Raw genomic sequence first — 27,732 nt, forward strand, 5'->3', positions numbered from 1 at the left:
CTTCATCCAGGCTCCCCGTCAGAGTTCCCACGGTGCTGTACAGAAGCTCAGCCAGGCCCTGCAGGTCAAAGAGCCCCGCACACTACAAAGCATGAGACAATGTAACACATACCGGTAAAGCACACACTCAGTAACTGGTTGATGAGCTGGGTGAATGTGCCTTGCAACCACCCTCCAGGACTCCAGCTTCTCTGAAGGTGGTGGGTCTAAAGAACAGCTGGCAGCCCGGTGAGGTCCAGAGAGGCTTCAGTGGAAAACAGCTTCTCAAAGTCCAATGACTTATCAGGGGACTGAATGGCTCCTGCTCAGACAGGGTTGGGAGGGGACCCTGGAGGAGCAAAGATTAGGGCTTCTGACTAAACACACCATCTCTTGATGATACCTTGGCAAGAGAGAGGAGCAGAAATGCCCCTGAATCAGGCAGATTTGTGCTAAACTGGGATTGTGATCCCTTACGTCACTGAGATAAATGAATCCCTAGGGGAGGGCTGGCTGGCCTGGAAGGACACCGAAAGATGGCAAAGTGAAAGCAGACACAGACAATCGTCCTAAGGAGGAGCGACCAGAGGGTTAATCCCAGAGTGGCACACACCCACCTGTCCAGGGATCCCCTCCCTCCTCAAACAGCAACATCTGCAGGGACTCAGTCCACTGTCCCTCACTGCAGGTAATTAGGTCAGCTTAGAGGATTTCCCAGGTCAAGAGGGTGGGAGGCGGCACCCACACAGGTCCAGTGACTCAGTAAGCTCACCAGCAGAGTTGGCCCCTTTCCCCAAGACAGGCATCCATCTATTGAGAGTCAGTCAAAAACTGAAGGAGCCTGGTGTGGGGAAAATGGAAGAAGGTAAAGCTACCCACACACAAGCTCCCATGCACAGGTTCCCTGGACGGTCCCCTGCCCAAGAACAGAAAGAACAACAGAGAGCTCGTAAGGATTCTGGCTTTTGCTGGGTCTATGAAGACTCAGAAGGGCTATAGGGTGGGAGTAGGAAATGGTCAATCAGTGTGAACAATCTAGTTGCAAGATTATGCTCACGGTCAAGTCCAAGTTTGAGCGATAGCCAGGAAGCTTGCCTGGACCCTCTTAGAAGAAAGAGCAGAAAAGAAGCCAATCAGCTTTCCTGCAGTCTGTCTCTCTCTAGCCCTTCTCCCATTGCTCCGGGGAGATCTCCCTGCCAGCAGAGATCCACGAGTGTGCCTACCAGACCCTAATGGTGGGAGTAGCAGGCAGAGAGGGTATGTCCTGCGAAGCCCAGCTGAGAAACTCATTCACACCCTCACCACAGGGGATTCCCTTCCCCCATTTCACTCTCCAGGCGGGCAAGCCAGGAGCATCAGAGACTTCTCTCTACTTGTCTGTGAAATATGGAGGGGCTGGCATGGGTTTGACACAATACCAGGAGGTATGGGCTGAGTGGACAGCTGGATTCGGGACATGTACATACACAGCACATTACTCCCCTTGACAGGAACATAATACAAAGGAGTGGCCCAGGATTATATACCTATGGTTCAGCTGGCTTCATCCTAAAGCACCCCAAAATGTCAGGGGAGCCAGTTACTGAGCCCTGCTATAGAGAGATGCAGAAAGGTCTCTGCGGGGGCTCTGAGAGGTCAGTCAAGTGTAAATAGAGTAAATGGGACAGAGAGAGAGAGGAAATGACCAAAGTTGAAGAGGATTAACATAAAAATATAAGCTAATGTGATTATGGGGAACTAAAAGCAATCAGTTATCTACAGCAAATGTTCAGCCGAGGACAGCTTACTTCTGAGCCTGAGCCTGAGCGCATTCCAGGCTACCCACTTCCGACATGGACTCCACGTATATAAAAGCATTTGTTTTCAGCCTCAACAAAAGACAAACAAGGAAGGTTAATCTGTGTAAAAGTGAATGGCATCAAATAGATTGCTCCTAAGCCAAATGTAGGTTGGAGATCATCGGGGGCTGGGGCTTTCTGTAGTACTGCTTCCCATCTGTTAAGGGGGTCATAAAAGCAGCAAGCCAGGCTGCAAGGAAAGTGATACAAAGACAGTGTCCATTGACAGAGCAGAGGACGCTTTGGCCTAGGAGAGGCCACAGGTGCATCCCCAACCCAAGTTCAAGGGCATTTCCTCCAAACCAGGCCATGTTGCTGCCCCCTCCTTCACAAACACGTAACAAAAATTATGAAGCCATGTAAGAGCTAGCTCACCAGACAAGGCTGGTGACAGTTCCCAGGGTGCCACAGCCGTGTTCCCTGGAGCCCTAGGACTGGGCCGAAAATGCATCCATTCATGGATGAATGGATCCACCTTGAGCAAAGACAACTTTTAGCTGATGGGAGAGGAAAGGAGAATGTACTGTCCATTTGGCTGCACTGGCTTCTGAGCCCTACTGGCAGGTTCCAGCCAGAAGGCCAACAGAGCAGGCCACTGCCCCAGCCGTCGGGTCAACGTCCTCTGTGTGAACACAACTAAGACACAGGATTCAGTCCTTGGGGGATTCTCACTTCCCTTTCTATTTGGGGGCAGCTCTAATAGATCAGGTGATGTCTAATATCCCTTCCTACTCTATGACCTGGTGATTCTAACAGTTTTTGGGTAAATTGAACAGAGAGCTGCTCTCTGACTATAGTTCTGACATCTGGACTTTCAAAGAATGTGTCTCACCCCATTTCCAAAAACACTCTGTGGGGAATGGGGCACCCCGTGTTCCCTACCCTCAGCCAAACTATTATAGTCTCCTGTTCTTCATCGTGGTTTTCAGACCCCGCACCATTCGAGAATCCCAGTGTGTCACAGCCAGAAGGAATCTTAGAGATCGTTCTTGCTAATCCTTTCCATCCTTTATCTTGTAAGCACTCTAAGGGAATGTAACATGATTTGGTTATTTTTTCATGTTTTTAAGTTTAAAAATATGCCATCTTAGGTCAGCTTGTTATTATAATGTTTATCAAGTGTAGTTTTAATACAATCTTTATCAATGGTTATCACGTGCATAAATTCAACTTTCCCCTCATTTGGCAAATGGCACATATTGTCCCATTTAGTTCAGATTAAGTAGAGAAGAAATAGCATGATTTGTTTACACATTTGTAGATGTCATATTATATCATGTCAGCCCCAGGGACCAAATTCCATTAAAATAATTTAATCAAATGCTAAGGTATAAAAATAGTCAAAAGCTGCTCTCATACTCTGAAGTTGGAAATTCTTATCCTTGGACTTTGTTAGCTTTAAATTTTCTTTCTAAAACAGAGAAGCCTTCAGAGTGATTAATGTGGACTTCTCTGTTACAGGTGTGGATGGTGTTTATTTCCAGTGAATGAAAATCCACTTTAAGTATAAAGATCACTTTTTTGAATACTAGAAACATCTTGATGTGCTATATAAAAATTCTGGTCCAATGAATACAATCTGGTAACCATGATGTTCAGGCAAATTGGCAGAATTATTATTATTATCATTGTGTTCCTCGTTAACTCTATGAAGTTCCATATGTCTCCCTTCTCCATTCATGGCTCATTATGGATAAACTAAACAGTAGATGGCTAGGAAGAAAGAGTAAATTAAAACCAAGAGGCCAAAGCCAGACCTGCAGTCAGTCGACAGTGTTTCGTACGTAACATACCACCGGATCTCCTGGAACTCCTCATACCTCATACCCCAGGACAGCCCCAATCTGCTTCAGGAGGGAAAAATGGAATCAAGATATTAATAAATGGAACTGAAGTCAGATGCCGTTTTAGCCCTTGAAGAACTCCCAGAGCCTTAGAAGCACAGGCTGAGAAAGGAGTCTTGTTTAACCATTACCTCACTCGGGGCCACACTGAATTTTCTAATGAAGAAATTGAGGCCTAGGGAGAAGGTGGAGTTCACCTGATATACCAGAAAGAAGCAAAGGTTGGTGTCCAGGGGCCAGACTAAGTGCTCTCCCCTCACTGTGGACCCAGAAGCCCATTAGAGGGTACGGCAGTGTCAAGGGATCAGAAAGAATGAGGTAAGAAATAGAGCCCCAGCCCTCGGACTATGTCCTATTTGCCTGGTTACCCCATCCAGTGCCAGGCCCAGCTCTTTCCCCACAGGAGACACATGGCAAATGTTTATCAGATAAATAAATGGATGAAATTGCAGCAGGGTCAGGATTTGTGCTCCTGGTGCCCCCCACTCCCAACCCAAGTCATGCAGTGCCAGCTCTTATCCCCCTCCATAAAGTTAGGACCATTTCTAATTTGTCAGGAAAACCATCCCTCACCACCCAGCTGCTGACAGCCCCAAGGGGATAGGTGACCAGGACATCGATAATATGTCTGGAGCACTACACTGAGAATCAGAAGACCTGGGTTTGATCCTAGCTCTGGAACCAAGTAGTATTAAGACCATTACTGTTTTCACTCAGGCCCTGTCTTCATCTTTTCGGACTGTTATACCAAAATGCCAGACTAAGTGGCTGGTAAACAAGAGAAATTTACCTCTCATGGTTCTGGGGGCTGAAAGGCCAAGATCAGGGTGCCAGCATAATCAGGTTTTGCAAGGGCCTTCTTCTGGGCTGCTGACTGCTGACTCCTCACTGTGTCTTCACTTGGTGGAAGGGGTGACCTGGCTCCCTAGAGTGTTCTCTAGAATTGTAATTATCCCATGTATGAGGGCTCCATCCACATGACCTACTCACTTCCCAAAGGCCTCACCTTCTAATATCATCACCTTGGGAATATAAATTTGGGGGGGATATAAACATTCAGGCCATAACAGACATCTGCTTGCGAAAATGGAAGAGTTGATTCAGTGGTTCTCCAAGTGTGGTCCCTGACCCAGCAAGAGGAGCATCACCTGGAACCTTGTCAGAATGCATATTCTTAGGCCCACCCCAGACCTCCTTAGGCCCACCCCAGTCATTCTGTGTGTGTGGGGGGGGATGCCTAGCAACCTGTGTTCTGACAAGCCCTCCAGGAACTGTGATCAGGCTAAAGTCTGAGCATCACAGACTAGCCTGCCTTTCAGGTCCTCTGCAGCTCCACAGTTTCCAGCCCAGCCTGCGTAAGGAGATGATGGTGATCTTCATGATGATGGCAACAACAAACACTTGCTGACTTTTTGCAACACCAAACACTCCTTTGAGCACCTTACAACAAATAATTCCACACCCCACAGATCTCAGTAGGAAGGCTCAGACACAAATGGTTGAGGCCAACCAGCCCAGGAATAAGGCCATATCTTCTCACTCAGTGGCTGTGGCCCTCTGAGCCTTCTTCATAGGCCCAAATGCAAGTCTAAGAAACAGGCATCATAACTGTAACTAATGCAGTTGAATTCCTCTGCCCCCAGAGATCCTATGAGCTTTCACCTTGGAAAAGGACAGACAACAACCTGACAAACTGCCACCACTCCTTGTTCCTCATGTCCACTGCTCATAGGGAAAGAAGCAAAATATAAGGTGGCCTGCCTTCAAGTGGAGATGGAGGTGCATCCAACATGGAGTCAGGAGGAGTCACTCAATCTGGGTTTGCAGAATTTTCTAGAAAGAATGAGTCACAGTGGGTGGGGAGTGGCAGGAGGGAGTCAAGCCCTCTATAACCCCCGGACTTCCCAAGAGCATCAGTGAGTGAAGAGACATAAAGGAAAGGAGGCTGCTGGATGTGGGGGGAAAGGGCCAGCTGGGACACCCTCCCAGCCTATGCAGCCCAAAGCAAGTCAGCAGCCCTGTGGGAAAAAGATAATTTGGCCTGGCCCTCCTGCCTCCCTCCCGTCTCACAATGGCATCTTGGGTAAGTGGGTGGAGGGGTGTGGGGCAGCAAAGGTATTCTACAAATAGCTGGTGAGGAAATTCTGGCTACCAGTTGGGAGGGTGGGTTCTGTTCCTGCCTTTGCCTTGGGGTTGATGCACAGCTTTGAGTGACAGACTTCCTGGACCTTCACTCCCCCCCTGTGCAAAATGGAGGACTTGACACTAGTCCCAAAATCTCCCCAAGCTCAGACACGAGATACTAAGGGCTTCCTCATAACCAAAGAACCTATCAGCTGCTCAGACCTGTGTGTTTCTTACTCCAGCAGGAGGAATAGGGTCTCTGCCTAGAGTTACAGTGAACTTTGTGGCTGGTAAGAGGCTTTCAGCATTCACAGTAGCATGGAGCTCAATCAGATGAAATCAGAATGGAACCAGATGGATCTGATTTGAAGCCCCAACTGCACAGTTTAGTAGCTGAGACCTCAGGAAAATGTCGCTCAAGTATCTGGGTTTTGCTTTCCTGTAAAACAAGGCTACTGAAAATACATCATAAGTGAAGTGTGGAGTGAGATGATATCTATCAAAAGCCCTTAGCACGTTACCTAGCACATAGTAAGCTGTGGATATCTGGTGACTGCCATTATCCTAACCTTGCTCTTCTTATTACTACTACTGCTGCTATGACAATAATCAGGGATGGGAAAGGTTATGGGCCACTCATGCCTAAATACAGCATACCTCCTGTCCTCCCACAGCTAATGAGGCTGATAACCATGGTCAATTTACACACATCTGCAAGAAGAAAAGCACAGGGGCTCCTAGATCTCTCAACCCAGAACCAAGCCTCACTGGATAAAAGAGATCTCTTACTATTCAGGAAGCTTTACATATTCCTCTCCCCCTCTTCTCTTATGCATGCATACACATACATAGAGAGCCAGCAGTCTTCCATGGAGAATTCTAGGATAGACTGGGGCAAAGGTTGAGGAGGTGCCAGCTACCCAGCTGTGCCTGAATATAGAGCTCAGAGCAGCCTACACAAAACAAATAGAAAATGAACAAGCAAGCTAGCCAGCAGCCACACAACCAGTGATGATGCAAGAAGACAATGGATTCTTCCCAGGCCTGGCCACCAAGTCCCGTGGCTGTTGAGACCAGGACTTGAAACCCAGCCAAAGCTGAGAGGGTACAGTGATGGTCACATGGTATTCTGGACCAGAACTGCTTGAACTGGAGAGGTCTTGTGTTGGGTGATTGCTCTCCACCCCCCACCTAGAGATCCAGGGCTGCCTTATGCTAGATACCAGCTGAGACCTGAATCACAGGAGATGCCCAGGAGAGAGCTAGACTAGGAATCCATAGGCCTAGAGTCAGGAGGTGGAGACCCAGCCTTGGTTCTGCCCTGATTCATGCCACTTCCTCATCTGGCCACTCAATTCTCTGTGCTTTGATTTCCTCACCTGGAAATGAAATATTATCTAAAAGTGATATATTAACTCGGTGTGGTCAGGGGTATGATAAGGATACAGTTAGATCAGAGGAACCAAGACAAGGGGACCAAAATGGTTTATTATGAGAAATGGACTCTCATTCCCAGTCCTGAGATGTGCATCTCACATCAATTTCTGTTTTGCTAATTGACCTTATATTGACTTCTTCACCATCTCTGAACCTCGGAAAAGTCACCCTTCCTCCCTGCCATCTTTTTTCCCTGTGGGTGTGGCCAGCGTGAAATTAGGAAATTTGATCTTGAAGATAACCAGACTGCCCATTTCTTCCTAATTTCTGCCCCCTCCCTTTTAGAGACACTCCCTAACGAGCTTGCTGGAGCACAGAAAGAGCAAGAGCTCCATCTTTAAAGGTTCCACTGTAAATCTCCTTGAAGTCTTCCAGGTTACCATAGATTGTATGCACTCTCTCTGCTAAACTGCATGAGCTCTGTGGTCTGAACCAGCCATCTATGCATCTATCCTTTATTACTTTGTGTAGTTAGTGACCTTCACTACGCACAGGTGCCTGGTGTGCTTTGTCAACTAGAGTATCAGGTACAACTACGTTACCAAAAGAGACTGCCCCTACTTCCTGCTGTAATTCTGATAGTACCTACACACAACTGAGCACCTTTTCGAGGTTCAAAAATATTATCTGTTGCTCACCAAAGTCATTAGCAGATAAGGTAGGGCATGAAGCTACTATAAGGAAGGGGGTTAGGAAGTATCAAGAGCTCTCTTCCATGGGCCACTTCTTACCTGGTAGGCGCTATGCAAAGGGGTTCATGTGTATTATCTAATTTCATTCTAACAATTCCATGTGGGGTGAGCACCACTTAACAACCCAGTTTACAGATGAAAAGTAGGGGAGATTTAAGTAATTTGCCAAAGGTCACACAACTGGTGAATGTAGACCCAGACTTGAACCCAGGCTCTTCCTCTAGTGCTAGTTTCCCCTTCCAAGACGAGATGCATGCCCTTGGGCTTTCTACAATGGAAACTGGAAAAAACAAACCTGGGTTAGGAAGAAAGGTTTGAAGGCTGACAACTGATCTGGAGCAAACACACTCCAAGCTAGCAGAATAGCTTTAGCCACCTCTGAGTAGCCCTTGGCCTTTTGGTCTGTTCCTGACATGCCAGCATCTGGGTAGATACCAGATCATGTCACCAGCCTTTTGAGAAACAAAGCATTCTTGCTCTCAGAAGCCCCAGCTGCAACTTTTTGGGGGTGCTATCTAAAAGCTCTCTCTTTATTTCTCAAGGTATAAGAACACAAACAATCTGGGAAATGTGTTCAGAGAGGGTTTCCCAATCTGTCTAAGAATGGGGCCAATGCCTTACTCAGACCCTGATCCTCTCCTCACACCAGCCTTCCAGAACCTTCCAGCTGGACTTAGCTCCACACCATTCTTAGTCTTTTGCAACATTTCCTTTGACCTCGGCACTTCCCTCGCCTGCACATCTGAGGGCAGCCAGATGGAGAAAGAAGAGGGTCAGAGCCTAGGGGCCGGTCCTCCAGCCAAACCTATTCCAGCTCCAGAAGCCTAATAGGTTTCATGGTGATTGCTAAGATACTCAGAACAGGTTGTGCTGGAATAGCCATGTGTCCTTGGGAGTGGAGAGATGATGCACTTAGACTCCAGACCCCTGTAGTTGGATGGGGTATTGCATGGTGTTAGCGCAAGGGGTCATGGGCAGCCAGTCTTCCAAGCAACAGGGGATTCATTTGCAGACTGGGCCTAACTGGGCATCTATTTCTACCAGAGAGGCAACATGCTGACCATGCAGAACCACAGACAGGAAGCAGAGTTCTCAGACACAGAAAACCCTAGGGATACTCAAAGAGAAAAGAGAGAGGAAAAAAGCCAAAATGGCTTAAAAAAATAAATGAAGATTTAGCAGAGGAAATACTGAGGCAACACAATGGATAAACCCTCTGTATTTAAAAGTCAACTCTGGGCAATGCATAAAGCCGAAGAAGGTTCTGGATGTAGCAATCCTGGCCCTGATACAGGAAAATAATATCTCAGCACAGAATTCATGGACTACATAAGAGAAAAATCAGCCAAATTAGAACACAGAAAAGGATGAATGTGGACCACATAGGAATAGACAGTTAGTCACATCTCAGTGAAGAGAGTTAGATATTTATATCCAAAGCCCACCATGGGATATTTGTAGTGCCTGTGAAGTCACTTGAGTTTCCTGTCTAGTTCTCTTTCTCAGTGTGGATTCAGTTAGTCTCAGCCAATACCCAACAAGGCCCTGAGTTAAAGAACTCTCCCAGGTAGACACAGATAAGCACCTGGACCAGGTAGATCCCTCTGGAATTGGTCAAACCATGCAAAAATCAGCCCTCTTTCCTCTTTTTTGAACAACTTAGCCAGACTGACTTCTGCCACGATGTGTCCTTATTATCTTGACAGCATTGCCAAAGCCAGAGAGGTGGGCAGGAGGACAGCAGACACTGCGACCTCCTCTCTGTGCTGAAGCTACTGGAGGAGATAGGAGATGGGCCCCTCCCCTGCATCACCCTAGAAGGGGAGCACGAGCACCAGGTAATGAAAAAATCCTATTGATGTTACACCTGTGGATAGGAGAGGCTCATGGGATTGCCTCCTTTGTGTTTCCTGCATGGAGTCTGCTTCTCCCTCTGCCTGTGTGTGTCTCTGCCTCTCTCTCTCTCTCTCTCTCTCTCTCTCTCTGTCTCTAATGAATAAATAAATAAATAAAATCTTTTAAAAAAATAAAAATAAAAATAAATTCCTACACAATCTCTTGTCTGCATAACACTAACATTTACAGAGCCCCTTTTCCTACATTATTTTCTATTTATATAGCCCTGTTAGCTAGGCATTATTATTCTCATTTCGCAACTGAGAAAATTAAAGCTAAAGAATGTCAAATAATTTTCCCTACTCTTTTAGACCCCCTAATCCCTCTGGTTTTCAGATCCTTAATCTAGTGCCCTTTCTGACACCCCACCCTGCAACCACCATCCATTCAATATAGACTTCCTGAAAGTTTACTAGATTCCAGGCATGGTTCTAGGCACTGGATGCCCACTCTGACTTGTTCCAAGAGTAGAACTGGCCTCCTCTAAGCCAGTCACGTTCTTTGATCCCTCATGGCTGATGGTACGTGCATGCAAGCAGTGGCCAGAGAGATAGATGGTGACACATCATGCTGTAACCAGCTGAGCCTACCACCCACAGGCTGACTGAGGATGACTGCAGGGTATGACTGGTAATCTGACATAAGACATTCAGTGCCCTTGAGGCACCTTACAGGCTCTTAGGGGTAAGGAAGACACAGCCAGATAAAAAGTGTATCAGAGGGAAGAGAAAAACCATCCAGAGAACCAGTGATTTTCAGCCTGGGCTGTACATCAGAATCATTGAGGGGCTTTTAAAACATTCTAGTGCCTTGACTCAACTCTGAGATTATGAGTTATTTGGTTGTAGAGTGGGCCCCAGCATCTGCAGATTTTTAAAATCTCCCCGGGTGAGACTAACATGTTTCCAGGTTAAGAACCCACATATAGGGCCTTACCAATCAGAGTATGGTTTGCTGCCAAGCAGTATTGACATCACGTGGAGGCTGGTAAGGAACGCAGAAACTCGGGCCCAACCCAGACTTCATCATTCTGCCTTTACGCTTTAACAAGATCCTTGGTGACTTGTGTGCACACAGAAGATGGGAAAGGGCAGGCTCCTTCCTGTGAGTCAACCAAAGAAGTACCCCACCTAGCCCCAGCTGGGACATAGATACAGCCCACCTGATCCCCACCAGGCAGTGCATACTCCTTGAGGTGGGGATCACGTGACTGTAGGGAGCCATGCCACCAAGTTCTACTTTTCTTGTCTCCCCCAGAGCTGCATCTGGGCCTGCATCATGGGACTCCATGTACAGGAGCTGCTGGAGTCCCAACAAATCCCTTCTGTGGCTAGAAGGAAGTTTGAGAGCTAGACCCTGTCACCATTTCAGTAACCAGAAGAAAAAGAAGTTTCTTTCCCTTCCACACACTCTTCTCCCCCTTCCCGAGTGCTCTTTGAGAAAGAGGCAAACTCAGGACAGCACCGCCCAGCCCCAGTGAGACATCGAGTTGCCCTACCAACCATAAAGGCAGCACTGTCCTTGCAGGCATGGAGGTGGCTGGTACCAGCTATGCCTCATGAAGAAGGGAATCCTCGAGGGAAGGCCAGACAGAGACACACAGAAAATCTGGCCCCTGCCAGCATCCTGCAACCCACTCCCAGCTCTTTATCCCTGCTACCAGTTCTGTCTTTGTTTCTGTCTCTCAGTTGTATGTGTGTGTTGTTTTCACACATGCCTGCCTTTGCTCTCTCATTAGACTGAGAGCAACCATCCTTGCTCCTCCTTTGTCACTGCCCACAGTACTAAGTACAGAGACTTACGCCCAGCAGGGGCTCAATAAATATTATTTGTATTCATGTGCACACATTTTCTTGAAGTCAAACTCATAGCTCCAGGCTAACAAAGAGCTACTTACTCACTAGCAGGCGTTTATTAAGGATTGCCATCAGCACGTTGAGATTCTATGGGAGGAAATAAGAAACTAGAAGGCATATCTTCAAAAAGCATGGCCTCTGTTTTAGGAAATCAGATTTCAATGTACCAAGCCTAAGGCCAGAGACCCAAGGAAATCAAGTTATGTTTGTGATAAGGTTAGGCACACCTACGTACACTGGCATATACCAACACAATGGAAATTTTCTACTCCAGTCTTCTGACAGGTTATCTCTTACTTATTGATTGGCATTTTTAAGTATTTTTTCCCTCTAGTACCTCTACTACTCACCCAGACTCCCCATCCTGGGCCATGTCCACTATACCAGATAAACAGGACTTAAATATGCCTAGAGCTAGAAGGGGAGATGGATCAAGACCAGAAACTTTTCTCTGCTAGATGCCCACAAACATCCAACACAACAGCACATCATCTATCTGCCACTTCACCCCAATGCCAAGTTTCTTGGGCCATACACAGTGCATTGCTTGCCCATTCAAGGCTCTAAAAAGTCTTGGATCAGGTCCCTAGGACCCCAGCCAGAATTCAAGGAGCATACTCTCTGACCTTAAAAAGGAAAACCACAGTACATCATGTATGGTTGTTCTCACCATGACAATAAAAAAGCCAGGGCAAAACTCATAGCCAGAAGCAGATTTCCAGTCAAATTTAGCATGGGGCTTTCCCAGCATTGTGCCAAGCTCATCCCCATTCAAAAGTCCACTTTGCTCTATGTCAAAGAGGTCTAGGTATGATAGGCCAATATATAAGAGTAAGTGGCAAACATCGAGAGTTCTGACTATAGAGCTATGCCGTCCAATACAGTGGCCACTAGTCACACATGGCTATTTAAATTAAATTAAATTAAAAACTCAATTCTCACATGAGCCCCATTTCAAGTGCTCAGAAGCCACATGTGCCTAGTGCTGCCATGTTGGACAGTACAGACATAGAGCATTTCTATCATCACAGAAAGCTCTATCGAACAGCACTACTACTGAACTTTGAAGTGCTTCATTTGAACTAATGAGTAGGATTACCCTAATACCCTTATAAAATACCCTAATGAGTAGGGTATTCTAGGAAATTCTGTTGCTCTCGCCATGTTTGCTAGAGAAGTTTTATTTTTTTTTTATTTTTTGAAAGTATTTTATTTATTTATTTTAGAGACATAGAAAGAGAGAGCTCGAGCGGGGGGAGAAACAGAAGGGGAGGAGGAGCACAAGCCCAAAACAGAGATCAATCTCAAGGCCTGGGCAAAAACCAAGAGTCAGATACTTAATGGACTGAGCCACCCAGGCACCCCCTAGAGAGGTTTTAGATACTCCAAAATGTTGAGTAGAGGATGTTTTCTTCCTTTTTTTCTTTCTTTTTTCTTTTTTTAAGATTTTACTTACTCATTAAAGACACACACAGAGAGAGAGAGAGAGAGAGAGAGGCAGAGACACAGGCAGAGGGAGAAGCAGGCTCCATGCAGGGAGCCCAATGTGGGACCCGATCCCAGGTCTCCAGGATCACACCCTGGGCCGAAGGCAGTGCCAAACTGCTAAGCCACCGGGGCTGCCCTAGGGAGTGCATTTTCAGAATGAAAGAAAAATGTGCTGAGATTCTCATATAAATACAAAGACTCTACGGCAAAATTTACAAGGCTACAAATTGGGTCATTTTAGCATGCATATGTGCACACACGTGTTTTCTCCTTAAAAGGGCCATTTACTAGTTCCCCCAATCCATACTTTTGCTTTCATTACGAAGACTGCAAAATCAGATGCTGTAAACTAGGCTGATGCCAGAAAGCCCACGCACTACCTAGTCCCAGCCAGAATTGTTTTCTAGATCCCTTTGAATTGCTCTAAACATTCTCTGGCTTTACCTTCTAACCTGGCATCATTGGAACGAAAAAGCTTTCAGAGTCAGGTCAGCACCCTGGACAGCAGCAAGCTCCCTGCCAACACCCAAGAAAAAGTTTCCCCAAATACCTCTTCAGAAGTAACTACCTTTCAAACACCACCCCAGACAGGGAACGGGCTCAGTCAAGATGCTTCAAATGCTCCTGACCAACTACTCAGTCAGGGTCAAGATTCTCTGTAGTCCGACCCCAGCCATTCCCTCCAATTATATCTTCCCCTGCTCCAGCCTGGCCAGTGCAATGCCTGACCACAGCTTCCCTCCTATAAACCTTTGATTACGTTCTCTTACCCCACCAGAAAGGCCCATTTCCTTACCTCTACCTATTCAAATCCTACCTATACCCAGAGCCCCAAACCAGTCCCTGCTTCTTTTCAAAACTTTCCCAAAGGACTTTAGTCTACATGAACTTCCTCTCTTCTCTGATATCCCAAAGTATTATTGGTCTAGATAGTGCTTTAGGGAACTTTAGTATAAGAATATTTACTTATTCTCGGGGATCCCTGGGTGGCTCAGCGGTTTGGCGCCTGCCTTTGGCCCAGGGCGCGATCCTGGAGTCCTGGGATCGAGTCCCACATCAGGCTCTGGGCATGGAGCCTGCTCCCCCTGCCTGTGTCTCTGCCTCTCTCTCTCTCTCTCTCTCTCTGTCTATCATGAATGAATGAATGAATGAATGAATAAATAAATAAATAAATAATAAAACTTTTTTTAAAAAAAAGAATATTTACTTATTCTCTTGCACAATTACTAGCTTTATATGCAGTTTTTAAAGTTCCCGGTAGTTTAGTATGTGGAAGAACTACCTCTGCCAGCAACTAGCCATGCATCCATGTGCAATATATGTAGCCCTTTTGAGTTTGTTTCTTGATCAGTAAAATAATTATCTTGGATTAGACCATCTCCAACATTCTATGAGATTGAGGATTCTTTCAAAACAAGAAGCCACCTAGAAATGTGCCATGCAAATAGTAGAGCCTTTGAAGACTGGCTGCAGGTGCAACACATATTATATATATTATATATATAATATGTGTTGCATATATATGTAGATATATATATATATATACACACACACACACAAGGCCTATATATATATATACCTACAAGGCCTATATACCTATATAGGCAGATATATATATATATATATATATATATATATATATATATATATCCCTTTGGATATATACCTACAAGGCCCCCCTCTCTCTCTCTCTCTCTCTCTATACCTACAAGGCCTAGCGCAGAGCTTAGGTCAGTCAGAGAACCCTGATATAGTTCCCAACATGAGTCCCAAAGCCTTCTATTCCACCCAATGTATGATAATGATCAGAAAGAGATCGAGTTCCTTTCCTCACCTACATCAGCATAGGAAAATTGCCTATGGCCTCAAAGGCATTTTGCTTCATAAAGAACATGTCACCATCAATGTTTGGAAATATACCACACAATGGGTATTTTTTTAAGATTTTATTTATTTATTCATGAGAGACAGAGAGAGAGAGAGAGAGGGAGGGAGGGAGGGAGAGAGAGGCAGAGACACAGGCAGAGAGAGAAGCAGGCTCCATGCAGGGAGCCGGATGCGGGACTTGATCCCGGGACTCCAGGATCATGTCCTGGGCCGAAGGCAGGCACTAAACCGCTAAGCCACCCAGGGATCCCCTGCACAATGGGTATAACAGTGTCCAACACCTGACAGCAGTGTTAACTTCTCATTAATTATGTATAAGTCCAGATAGGCTCTGGAAAATAACAAAATGCATAATCTTTGGTGAAAGATTTGGTGAAGCCCCAAAATAAAACTTTGGCTAGTCTCACAGGTAGAAGTTCCAAGGGGACAGAGAACTGACTTAAAATTTCAGCTCAATATTACACTTCCTGTCAAAATCATAGTTATAATACCTCCTTGTGTTTAAAACCCTACTCTTGGGCAGCCTGGGTGGCTCAGCGGTTTAAGCACCTGCCTTCCACCCAGGGCATGATCCTGGAGTCCCAGGATCGAGTCCCATGTCAGACTCCCTGCATGGAGCCTGCTCCTCCCTCTGCCTGTGTCTCTGCCTCTCTCTCTCTCTCTCTCTCTCTCTCTCTCTCTGTGTGTGTGTCTATCATGAATAAATAAAAATAATAATAAAATATTTTAAAAAATAAAAATAAAAAAATAAAACCCTACTCTCAAAGCATTCAGTTTACAGACCTACACACAAAAAGAAATAAGGATGACTTTTCCTCTTTTGCACATGGAGACATTAAGGCCCAGAAATGTTTAACAACTGTCGTGTTGCAAATAAAGATCAAACTAGAATTAGAATCTAGTTGGAATAATTTCACTAACATAGGCAACCTGCACACACAAGCACAGGCACACCTACACATACACATACTCAGAGAACTCTTATTAATATAAAGAGACAAGTTATGAAACTCACTGACCCTGGAACTGGAAGATTCCACTGAATATCTGCAAAAAATGCTACTGCCAAAGCAAATTGGCCTGCATCAGTAAAGAAGGAAGGAACTCTCACCGGGAAAAGTCCTTGGAATTGCTCTGCCAGCCATTCACTCTCATCCCAGAAAATCACAAGATCAGAGAACAAAACTTAGCATCTGGTCAATCCACCCCCGTTGGCCTAAACTAGATCCAGGACAGTGAGCTCAGCACATAAACCATCCTCTTTTAGGCCCTTCCCCAAGCTGGCCATGCTAAGTTTCCAGAAAAGGAAAGCAGGAAGACTCCAGCACAGCCAGATTAGAAGAGTAAAGACCCCAGCATTCAGGGTCCTCTCCAATTACATCTCCGTATTACATGCACCTACACCCAAGCCAACCATTTATTCATCCTGACTCAAAGATCCGCCCCCCCACCCACCCCGCCGCACATCCCTGCTCTTACTCCAGGAGTTCTGATTATTAAGTCTTCAAGTTTTGCTATCTCAAGATCTCAAGTACTACGTCTCACAAGAGGCTTTTCCAGATCACCCAAGCCCAACATGATCTCTTGCCAACTTTCTAGCACTTACTGTCTGGAATTAGCAATTGTTATATTTGAATGTATCTTTTCTTTCCTATGTAGGGAGGAGACAGGGTCTCATGAGCCTCCAGAAGTTGGTGCAATACTTCTTATGCACACAGGAGGTGATCAACAAATATTTGGTAATGATGATGACAATGATAGGACCTTCTCTGAAAGTCCATCTGCCACTGAAGGACAGAAATAGAGGCCAATGGAAACAGCCCTAAAGGGAGCCCACATGGTGGACAACAGCTCACATAGCCTTCCTCCAACTCTGGGTGCCTGGGCTTTCCTCATTCTATCTAGGATTGAATGGGAAATCCTCCCTTCCTACCCCTGAGCCGCTGATCCCAGGCTGTTTATCTCCTTAACTCTGTTTATTGTGATCCTGGTAAGAGGTTCTGAAGCCCTCCAAACCCCTCTCTAATTAAATTCATTAGAACAGATTGGGGCTTTCTTTCTGCATCTCAGAAAAATTAACAACACGATTAGCATCATAATGACAGGGAGAGGGGCTGCCAGGGAGGCCTTTCAGGAGGGGCTGGACCAGCCTGGGAGGGGATGAGTGAGGAGGAGCAGGTGAAGGAGAAGGCAGATGCTCAGGCAGCTGCTTCCCAGAGAAGGAAGCTGCAGGAGCCAGGAGGGGATGATAACAGCCCGAGGGGATGAGCCCACCGAACCCAAGCACTCTAACTTTCTCAAGGCATGACATTTGGGGGAAGAAGGGCGGGACAAGAAATTAATCAATGATATAAATTCCAGAGACATGAGCTTCTGAGACAAGAGACATTGAGCAATCTTGTAGTTTTACAGGGAGAGAAACACAGTTAAGCTCTGTTAATGAGGGGCCAGAAGTAAAACATAAGCCCCTCATGCTTTTCATGGTGGTGTCCTTCTCCTGTAGGATGTTACTGCAAGGACCTGGAGTGAGCAGGCTCGATGAAGCAGGTCACTTCTTTCTCAGAGAACCTGAACCCATCAGGTTTTTATTTATACACCTCATGGGTTCCCACATCTAGAATACTCTCCTCTTCTACCAATTTTACCAATTCTTCAAGGCGCAACTCCATTCTCATCTCCTCTGTGAAAAGCAGCTAGCATTTGATGAGCATTTATTATCAGCCAGGTATTCTGCTGGGGCCTTCACTGCCTTATCACATTTAATCCTTACAACATCTCTGGGAGGTTCATATTAATATCTCCAAATTACAGATGGAGAAGCTGCAGCTCCTCAGCTAGTAAATGGAAGAACCAAGGTTTGAATGTAAATCTGTCTGACCTCAAAGGCTGAGTAGTTTCTACTATGCATATCACTTCCCTTGACTCCAACAGCCATATTGAGGGATCACTCCTTCCTTTGAAGTTCTACTCTCCAGGGTCTGAAGACTTAATTACATACTGTTTTATATGATTCCTAAGAATTGTCACGTTTCTATTTATTTCCCCCATTTGAAAACAGGAACCGGGGCAGCCCCGGTGGCGCTGCGGTTTAGCGCCGCCTGCAGCCCGGGGCGTGATCCTGGGGACCCAGGATCGAGTCCCACGTCGGGCTCCCTGCATGGAGCCTGCTTCTCCCTCTGCCTGTGTCTCTGCCTGGGTCTCTATGAATAAATAAATAAAATTTAAAAAAAAAGAAAATTAAAGAAAACAGGAACCATACTTCTGTATCCTTCAGGACATAGTAGGTACTCAAATATGCATGCTAACTAAGCCTTTCTAACAGATTTTCCTGGAGAGCCTTGGACCACTGGATAAAACATCTCAGGCTTTTATTTTTCCTCTCTTATAATATAGAGGAGAGGTGCATAGGTTTTTTTTTAAGATTTTTTTAAATTATTTATTTATTCATGAGAGACACAGAGAGAGAGAGAGAGAGAGAGAGAGAGAAGATGCAGAGACACAAGCAGAGGGAGAAGCAGGCTCCATGCAGGGAGCCTGACGCGGGACTCGATCCCGAGTCTCCAGGATCACGCCCTGGGCAGAAGGCAGGCGCCAAACCGCTGAGCCACCCAGGGATCCCCGGTGCATAGGCTTTGATGTCAAACAAATATAGGTTTAAATTCTAGCTCTGCAACTTACCTGTTCTACAATCTTAAATAACAACCTTTCTGAGTCTGCTTCCTTATCTATAAAACCAGAATCCTATCAATACTTCTTTTTGTAGGGTTAACCTTTATGAAGATTAAATGAAATGATGCATATAAAGCACATAGTAGAGTGCCTAGAACATAGCAAACAATCTATAATGATGACTATTATAGCACGACACTTCTATTTTTCTCGGTCTGCCTCAAGATCTAAGGAAAAGAGGGTGGCTCAAGAGTTCTCGAGTTGACTGGCACAATCTGACTGGTGCCGCAGGTCAGCAAAGCTTTAGAAGTGCCTACTCAAGCACCCAGCATAGCAGTTAGCTCTCAGGGCCATTCCCTACAGTCCCAAGGACCAGGCCATATACATCCAACATCTGCCCTTGCAGCTAGGTGTGGGCTCTAGCAGACAGTCTGAGTAAATGCTCAAAAGCTTGACATCAAGCTGCTCTGGCCAAAACAGGGTCTACCTAAACAGTGTGGTACAATCACTCCAGGTCCTACTGCCCACCATGACCCCTCAGTCATGCTCCTACAGTGTCAGGAACTCATCCACCCTCTCTTATAGCATTTCTTGTACTGAATTTTAATTTGTTTTCATTTTTGTCTCTCCAACTCACTCATACACCCAACATCGAGCACATTTCCTGGGATATATTCAAAGACTCGGGACACACTAATGAAATGAACTAAAATAAGTGTGTGGGGAAGAAGGGTGCTCCTCAGATAGATAAGGCTGAGTGTCTCTATCCTTGCATTCTTTCCCAGGTCAAATATGGATGTTCATGGTGACCTGTGCACAGGAGTATAACTTCAAAAACCTCCCCTGCCCACCATCAACCTCCCCTCCTCCATCTGGACTCCTCTGATGGCTCCCACCTGACTCCAACCTCCCCAGAACTCCAAGACTCTTCCCCACATATCAGAGCTTGTAATTTTCCTATTGATCTTATTTTTGAGCATGCATCTATGCATGTACTTGCTACTTTCCTATCAGATAGTTAGCTCCGAGAGGGCAGACCTTGGGCTTCTTTTCCTTTGACTCTAACATTCTAAGTACACCCAGACCACAATTTGCCCCTAAAATACAAGGGCTTAGGAGGCAGGTATGGGAGAGTTGAGTAGCCTTGATCTTGTCCCAGAGTTCCTTAGAGGTGCCCTGCCCCCATCAAGCTAAAGCAGCACCCAGTGAGGTTCAGCTGTGCAAGGAACATTTCCCTTCCCCTTGAAGCCAGGGATTTGGCAAAATCTTGCATCTCTTGGGACACCTGGGTGGCTCAGCAGTTGGGTGCCTGCCTTCAGCTCAGGTCATGATCCTGGGATCCAGGATCGGGTCCCACATCAGGCTCCCTGTGAGGAGCCTGCTTCTCCCTCTGCCTGTGTCTCTGCCTCTCTCTCTCTCAATCTGTATCTCTCAAGAAGGAATAAATAAATCTCTAAAAAAAAAACTTGCATCTCACCTCCTTCTCCTCCACCGTTTTCCTCAATCAACTTCAGGGCCAGCTCTGACCTACCATTCTGGATAGCATCACCCAGCCCTCTTCCTAGTTCTGGAGGAGAGGGGCTGATACCACTGGAAAGAAAGATCCACTGTTCAACATCCTTATCCAGATGTTCTCACTCAAGCTTATCTGTGGTATTTGTCTGTTTACTTGTCTCTCTTTTCCATGACCCTGGAAGCTCTGAGAGACTAGACACTGTCTCGCTTTTCATCTCTACAATCCCCACACAGAGCAGAGCAGCACATTGCAGGGGTTCCTTAGTATTCACTAAATAAAAAAGTACGTAGTTGGCCTTAAATTCTTCCCACTTCCCTCTCCCCATGTCCTCCAGGCCAACCAGACTGAGGACTGAACTTCTCTGCTTCTTCCTTTCTGGTTTCCTAAGGATTTCTTTTTTCTAAAGACTAAGTGATGATCCTCACATCCCAGTTCTTGGATGGTCTTGGAGGACAGTGGTGCAAAGGGAAGGGAACAAGATGCAACAACGGAATGATGGGAGCCTTGGAATTCTGTCTCTCAGTCACTGCAGCAAAAGGACCCTCCTCTGTACCTCCTCCTCGGATATCCAAGCCCGAACTCTCCCCCACCCCCAGACATCAGCCACCTCCTCAGTGCGCCCCTGAAAGAAGCAGCCCTGGAAGCCAATCTGCTTCGGCCCATAGGGAGCTAGCTACATCTTACTCCAGCTCTCCCGGGGGAGGCAGCTCCTCTTTCTATGTGCCTTGGTTTATCCCTGCTTAGCCTTTATGATGCCAAACAAGGGATGTGGGGTGAGATTCACTGCACAAAACTGGCAAATATGTACATTGTTATCAGAATCCCCAACTGAAACCGAGCCCCAATCATGCATTTCAACAGCAGAACCTTAATCCAAGCAGCCCTCCAGGTGTTGCCTCCTCTTGGAACCAGGAAGTGCCTCGGGAAGCTTCCCGCCCCACCCCCTATGATGGGAGGGGGCACAGAAAGATGACAAAGCAGAAGATAGCTATCCCCCTAGATGCAAGTGCACCCCTCCCCGTCCCCCCACCTTGCCCCCAGGCCAGGCAGTATCTAAGTCCCCTTTAGGGTTGTCACACAAGAGCTGGAGTCCAAACACTTGGATTTCTAAAGTGAGGGATCCTTACAGAAATGGGACAGAACCCATCAGCAATGCACGCTAACCTTCAGTTTAAGCCCTGGGGATTTAGCTGAGGTTTCCAAGACAGGAATTGGGCTGCCATTCCCTGTTTGAGGGGAAAACACAATTTGTGGGGTTAAATGTGAACGAGTCTCTTTCCTCATTTGTGTTATTCTCATTCTTTATCTACACACATACACAACACACACACACACACACACACACACACACACTTTCAGGTGAATCCAAAAGGAAAGATATTAATCCCTCAGGAGCGTGACCAAAAAAAAAAAAAAAAGAAAAGAAAAGAAAACCCATCAGTTTCCTCCACACACACACACACAAAGAAATGCCAACTCAGTCAAGACAAAAGATTAGAATGACACCCCCCCCCCAATTTCCTTCAGTTCTTCCTGCAGTACAATTCAACGGGATCCAATCATCCCCAAACCAGAGGGGAGAAGAAGCCTCTGCCTTCCTTCTTCTCCCTGCTGCCCACTCCCACAGCTCATATGGCCCCCATCCCCAGGGGATTCCACTTGCCACACACATTTCCCCTGGGCTTCTCCTACTTATGCCTCAAGTTTGGTGCATTCTGAACCTGCCAGGCTCTGGCCCCATACAAACAATTCAACTCCGGCCCAACCATGTCTCAAAGGCCTGCAGTGTGCCCTTGCTGGAGATTTGATTGGGCCCCAGCAGGGCTCACCACAGTTCCAAGGGTAGATAAGAAACACCAGGCCCTCATCCCAGGCAGGCTGGGAAGGGGCACTGTCATCCATTCCTCCAGACTGAGGGAAGAGGCATCTCTGACCAACACGCGCACACACACACACAACCCGCTGCCAAGTGCCAAGGAAGGAATCAGGAGCAGAACCTGGCTCAGGGTCGGAGAGGGGCTGCCATGGGGACCAGAGTCTAAGTGATTCAGCACTCTGCCCGCTCTCAGCCCAGCCCATGGGCCACACTCATGACAGCTCCTGATGCCGAAGTGCTGACTTGGAGGCTGAGGAAGAATTCTCTCTAAAATCCAAAATGCTCCCCCACTGGAGGGGGCTCCATATTCAGGCCTTTGCATCCCAGGACTCAGAGCAAGACCAGGAAGAGGTCCTCAGCCATTCCCTTGGACCTTGACTCCTGCCCACCCTAGTTTCCCTGTGCTTAGCATCCCCTCCCCCAGTCCATCTAGGAAACAAACCTGAACAGCGAGGGGAAGAGGGTGGCCGAGGAGGCACATAAGAGGCCTGCTAACCCCCAGCACCTTGCATCCTCAAGCTATGAACTGGATCAGACACGCAGAAAGGGGTTATGAGTGGATTCTGCAACCACGAGTACATTGGGCCTTCGGAGCCGTAGGGCGCCACAGGCAGGGAAGGAGGGCCCTGTGGCAGGTGATGGGGCTCTGTACAAGCCCTGCAGCTACTCAGAGCACCAGGAAGGGCAAGTGGGAAAGGTGACGGGTGGCGGGCCAGCTAACAGCCAAGGAGGGGAAGACGGACGGGGTTCTTGAGAGAGACTATGGTTCCGGAGGAAAGCAAGAGGCAGCTGGGAAGGGCCTGGGACAGAATGTGTAAGGGGGACCTGGGGAGGACAGAAACCGAGGGAGCAGAGACGGCCGCAGGGAGTGATGGGGATGTCAGGTGGAGACCAGGACAGGGGAGGCCAAGGAGAGGGGCTGATGTGTGGGGTAGCAGAGATGGAAGGGATGGAGTCGTTCAAAGTGGGGTGGGGAGGTAAACAGGTATAGGGACAGGAGGCAAGGGGAAGAGGTCGAGGATGCAGGAAGGGGGAGGGGATGCGGCCGAAGACACGGAAAAGGTGTTGGGGTGGGCAGGGGAGGGGGGTGGGCGCCGAACGGGGCTGGGCCCGGATGTCCACACGACAGGATGGATTCGGAGCAGGTGACGGTGTGGAGACGAGAAGGGACGGGGATGTGGGCGGAGGGGGATGGGGACAGGTCGGGGATGGAGACGGGCGGAGCGGGGCGGGAACAAGGAGGTGTCGCTAGATGGGTCTCCGCGACCCCCCCGGCCGCGCCGCGTCTCCCCGGTATCCGCGCTCGCCTACCTGCGAGGGTGCGGGCTCCGGCCCTGGGCGCAGTCGGTGCGGTCCGCCGCCGCCGCCGCCGCCGCCCCCGCCGCCCCCGCAGCGCCGCTCGCAGCCGGCAGCCGCATTAGGGCAGAGACCGGCCCGTGCGCGTCCCCGGGCGGCCGGCGCGCCCCCGCCCCCTGCGTGCGCGCCCCCGCGCTCCTCCCTCCGCGCGCCCCCCGCCCCTGCGTGCGCGCCCCCGCGCCCCTCCCTCCGCGCGCCCCCCCGCCCCTGCGTGCGCGCGCCCGCGCCCCTCCCTCCGCGCGCCCCCCCGCCCCTGCGTGCGCGCCCCCGCGCCCCCGCCCCCTGCGTGCGCGCCCCCGCGCCCCTCCCTCCGCGCGCCCAGAGGGACCCGGGCGAGGAGCCGGAGGATGCTCGGGCGCCGCCCGCCCTGCGCGTCGGGGAGCGGCTCGCGGGGCCTGCGCGGGGGAGACGCTCCTGCTCTGTCCTCCCGGCCGCCCCGGGGCGGTGAAAACCATCGGGCAGACAGAAATGTGTCGGGAGCTTGCGTTCCCAGGGACACGTGCTTCCGGTAGGCTCTCCAGGGACGTTTGTTGATTGAAGAAGTGTTGGATCCGGAATTGGGGATGGAAGAAGGTTGCGATTCCTGCTGGCCTAGCGGGGTTGGTTTAAAAAGGGGAGATCTCGGGATCCCCGGGGGGCGCAGCGGTTCGGCGCCTGCCTTTGGCCCAGGGCGCGATCCTGGAGACCCGGGATCGAACCCCGCGTCGGGCTCCCGGTGCATGGAGCCTGCTTCTCCCTCTGCCTGTGTCTCTGCCTCTCTCTCTCTCTCGCTGTGTGACTATCATAAAGAAATAAAAATAAAAAACAAATAAAAAATAAACAAAAAAATAATAAGAAGGGGAGGTCTCGTTCTGCCCTGTGTGGCCTCAGGTCCTGTCCCAGACCTGAGAGAGGGTGAAGACGTCCAAAGACTGGGAGGCCGCAGATCTGCGCTAGACCTGGTGCTAAGTCTCTCACGAGGACACCGCACTCCCTCAGTGTCCTCCACTGAAGACAGACAAGTTGACTGGATGATCCCTTCACGTCCCTTCTAGCTCCGCAGGGAGAAGACATCGGGTCCTGCAAACACACAGAGATCGAACTATAGTTATCAGCCGAATCAGTGGGAAGGTTTGAATCGAGGAATCAAAAAGCCTTACACCTGGGAGCTTCTCGTCTGACCCCTCATCCCGAACCACAGTTCCCTGCACACTTGCTTCTGAAGCCTTATTCAAGGCCACATTCCGCTGTCTTCTCTGTTCCCAGGTTCCTGCCCTGTCACCAACTTCCCTGAACTGTAACCCGCTGCCCGCCTGTCTCCCTTCCAGCCTGTGGGTTGTGCGAGAGCCCGAGCGCATCTTGCCCCCGTGCTCTCCCACCCCAGCACAGAGTAGGAGCTCCACAAATGCTTGCTGGAGGGGGGAGGGACTGCAAACGGCATACAGAATCCTCCGGGTAACCCACAAAATGTTCCGCTCCTCCCTTGGCTGCAGTCGGAGCTATGGGATAAAGACTATGTCCTGGGAAACCGAAAGGTCCATATGGCAGGGCCTGAAAGCCTAGCTGCCTGTGGGCGTCGGGGACCGTGGGCAAAAGTTTCTATAGGATCCCTGTCTATATAAACAATCTGATTTCACCCAAAATCTTTTCTCAGCAGGATTCCAGCAGCCTAACCTCGCACAATCCTGTGAATGAAAGAGTGCATCCTCCTAGAGGCCCTGGGATGTATCAGTCAGTCCTGGCACTTCTGGGGGTGTCTGGTCAACCACTTTGGGGAGAGGCAGGAGGGAATGTACATGGTTGAAAAATTCTCTGAAGGGGAAAACCTGGAAACAGGGGAGCTCCATCCAGATGACACGACTGATCCCAGGGGGTCCCAAGCACTGGGGTGGGGGTCACTTAGAGACCTTAGAGGAAGGTGCATCAAAGCACCAGGGCCCCTCAGGCCTAGACCCAGGGCAGGACCCCCCCCCCTCTTCCTTACCAGAAGTGTTTATGTAGCTGGCTCAATGGGAAAAAGAAAATAATTTTCCTTTTCTAAGCACTTATTATATTGTATGTCAGCCACTGGCTTTCTTGAATGTACCAGTCACTTGCCTTTTACAGAATGTGAGCAGATCACCTAACCCCTCTATGACTTTTTTTTTTTTTTAAGATTTTATTTATATATTCATCAGGGACACACAGAGAGAGGCAGAGACACAGGCAGAGGGAGAAGCAGGTTCCATGCAGGGAGCCTGATATGGGACTCGATCCTGGGACGACGTTATCATGTTTTGTTTACTTGTTTTATGTACAGTAATTATAATTCAACTCTAAATTCTCCATCAATTGTCTCTATCCCTATGTTCAGAACTATCAGAGATTCTACCAATTTTATCTCTGGAAGTCTTCTTTTTGACAGGTTCCAATCTCTGTTGGTTTCCCTGTGCCCAGGACACTGTTATTGACCTTGTCAAGCTCAATTTCTTCATCCATAAAATGGGGATAATTATATTACCTCATAGAGTTGTTGTGAGGATAAGCAAAATAATAGCACAGTGTTTGTCATGTAATAAAGACTCAATAAATATTGCCTTATTTTATTTGAGAGGAGAAAACCAAAGTGCAAGTAACCTGCCCAAGTAATGTTTCAAAGCAGATGTGTCTGAAAACTCCTACATAAAATCCCTTCATTATTTTAAAATGGGCCCTAAAAGTCTTAGATTTATGATGTTAGAGTCTTCCAATACGGTCAAGTTGGAGAAACACAGGATTTTCCAAGAAAGCCCTGGCTGACCAGCAGGATGAATGTGAGCAGATCACCTAACCCCTCTATGACTTTTTTTTTTTTTTAAGATTTTATTCATATATTCATCAGGGACACACAGAGAGAGGCAGAGACACAGGCAGAGGGAGAAGCAGGTTCCATGCAGGGAGCCTGATATGGGACTCGATCCTGGGACTCCAGGATCACGCCCTGGGCCAAAGGCACGTGCTAAACCGCTGAGCCACCCAGGGATCTCCCCTCTATGACTTATTTTTCCCATTTGTAAGGTGGGGATAAAGCGAGGACCAAGGAGATAAGACACTTTGTGCCCTGCACAAATGTTAGTTACTACCCAAACTTCTCTTTCTTTCGTTCATTTTTTTTAAACATCTGAGAAAACCAAGTCCTAGAGAGAAGATCAGACAGATAGAAATCATGCAATGATTTGGTGGTTCAAACTAAACTAGAGCTCATATTTCATGGCCTCAGTGTAAAGAAGTAAAGTACAGGCCTGACGGGAGTGTGAGGCCCCCAGATGCCCAGATGCAGTGGAGGCAGATGTTTCCTAGGCCTCGGTGTCCCCAGCCACTGGCCTGCCCTGAGCAGGGTACATCACCTGCTGGCGATGGATGCCCAGGATGAAGACAGGCCTGGATCTGGTGCAGGCTGTCCTGCTAGCGTGTCAGGAATAGAACCTCTCAGTGCCAACAGCAGACAGTGCTTGCTTTTTTCTTTCCAGACATTCATCTGGCCTTCCTGCTTCCTCTACTTCCCTGAGTTTGTATTTCAAGTTCTGGCTGAAACCCCAGTGGGCACGGACTCTTTTGACCCTGGACCTGAAACTGCACTCACTGTGTCCTGTCTCCTGGTGAATGGCAAGACACCAATGACATTCACATCCCCTAGCATCTCATTGCCCCCAATCGATGGCACAAGCCCTGCCTAATCCTGGGCTCAGGCGAAGACAAAGCCTCCATGCACTGAGTCTCAGATGCAGTAGGACTCTGGGCATGCACAGGGTTGGTGGAAACTGAGGGACAGCGCCGGGCTTCAGTGTGTCTATTATGCCCTCCGAGCCACCCTCTTGCACATGGTCCCCAGAAGGTATGGGGCAATAGGCTGTTCCATGCATTTTGGATAGAGATTTAACTTGATGCAGGCTTTAGGGAGAGTGTTTGGCAGTACCATCAGGACTCTGAATGGTCATATTACCCCATCAGTGCCACCTCTAAGAATCCAGACTGTAGAAACACTGCACAAGTCACAAAGATGTATCTGCATAGGGATGTTCACTGTAGCCCATCCAGAGGGCAATGATCTGACACGTTGTGTTGATTTGTGCAATGAAGAGGTATGGAGCCCACTCAAAAAATAAGTAAATTCAAAAATAAATAAATAAATCACATATATCTTTTCAAAAGAAGAACAGCTTAATAACATGTGGGATAAAAAAAAATAACATGTGGGATATTACCCTTTTCCAGTGGAAAATCAGTTGGTGTAGGGGGTGGGAAGAAGAGGAAAGAGAAAATGATGTCCTGGGCCA

At 47.9% G+C, this 27,732-nt stretch overlaps 1 protein-coding gene across 16 annotated transcripts in view; it reads right to left on the reverse strand.

Moving 5' to 3' along the window:
- The window catches only part of NFASC (neurofascin), a 181,458-nt gene extending 157,962 nt beyond the window's left edge, over window positions 1-23,496 (reverse strand). For all 16 annotated transcript variants that reach the window (XM_055334133.1, XM_055334123.1, XM_055334135.1 and 13 more), the window contains exon 1: window positions 23,414-23,496. The gene's annotated coding sequence lies outside the window, so the exon portion shown is untranslated. The remainder of the gene's footprint in view (window positions 1-23,413) is intronic.
- Window positions 23,497-27,732: the final 4,236 nt, after the last annotated feature.

This window comes from Nyctereutes procyonoides, unplaced genomic scaffold (genome assembly GCF_905146905.1).
Source record: "Nyctereutes procyonoides isolate TBG_1078 unplaced genomic scaffold, NYPRO_anot_genome, whole genome shotgun sequence".
NCBI classification, from domain to species: Eukaryota; Metazoa; Chordata; class Mammalia; order Carnivora; family Canidae; genus Nyctereutes; species Nyctereutes procyonoides.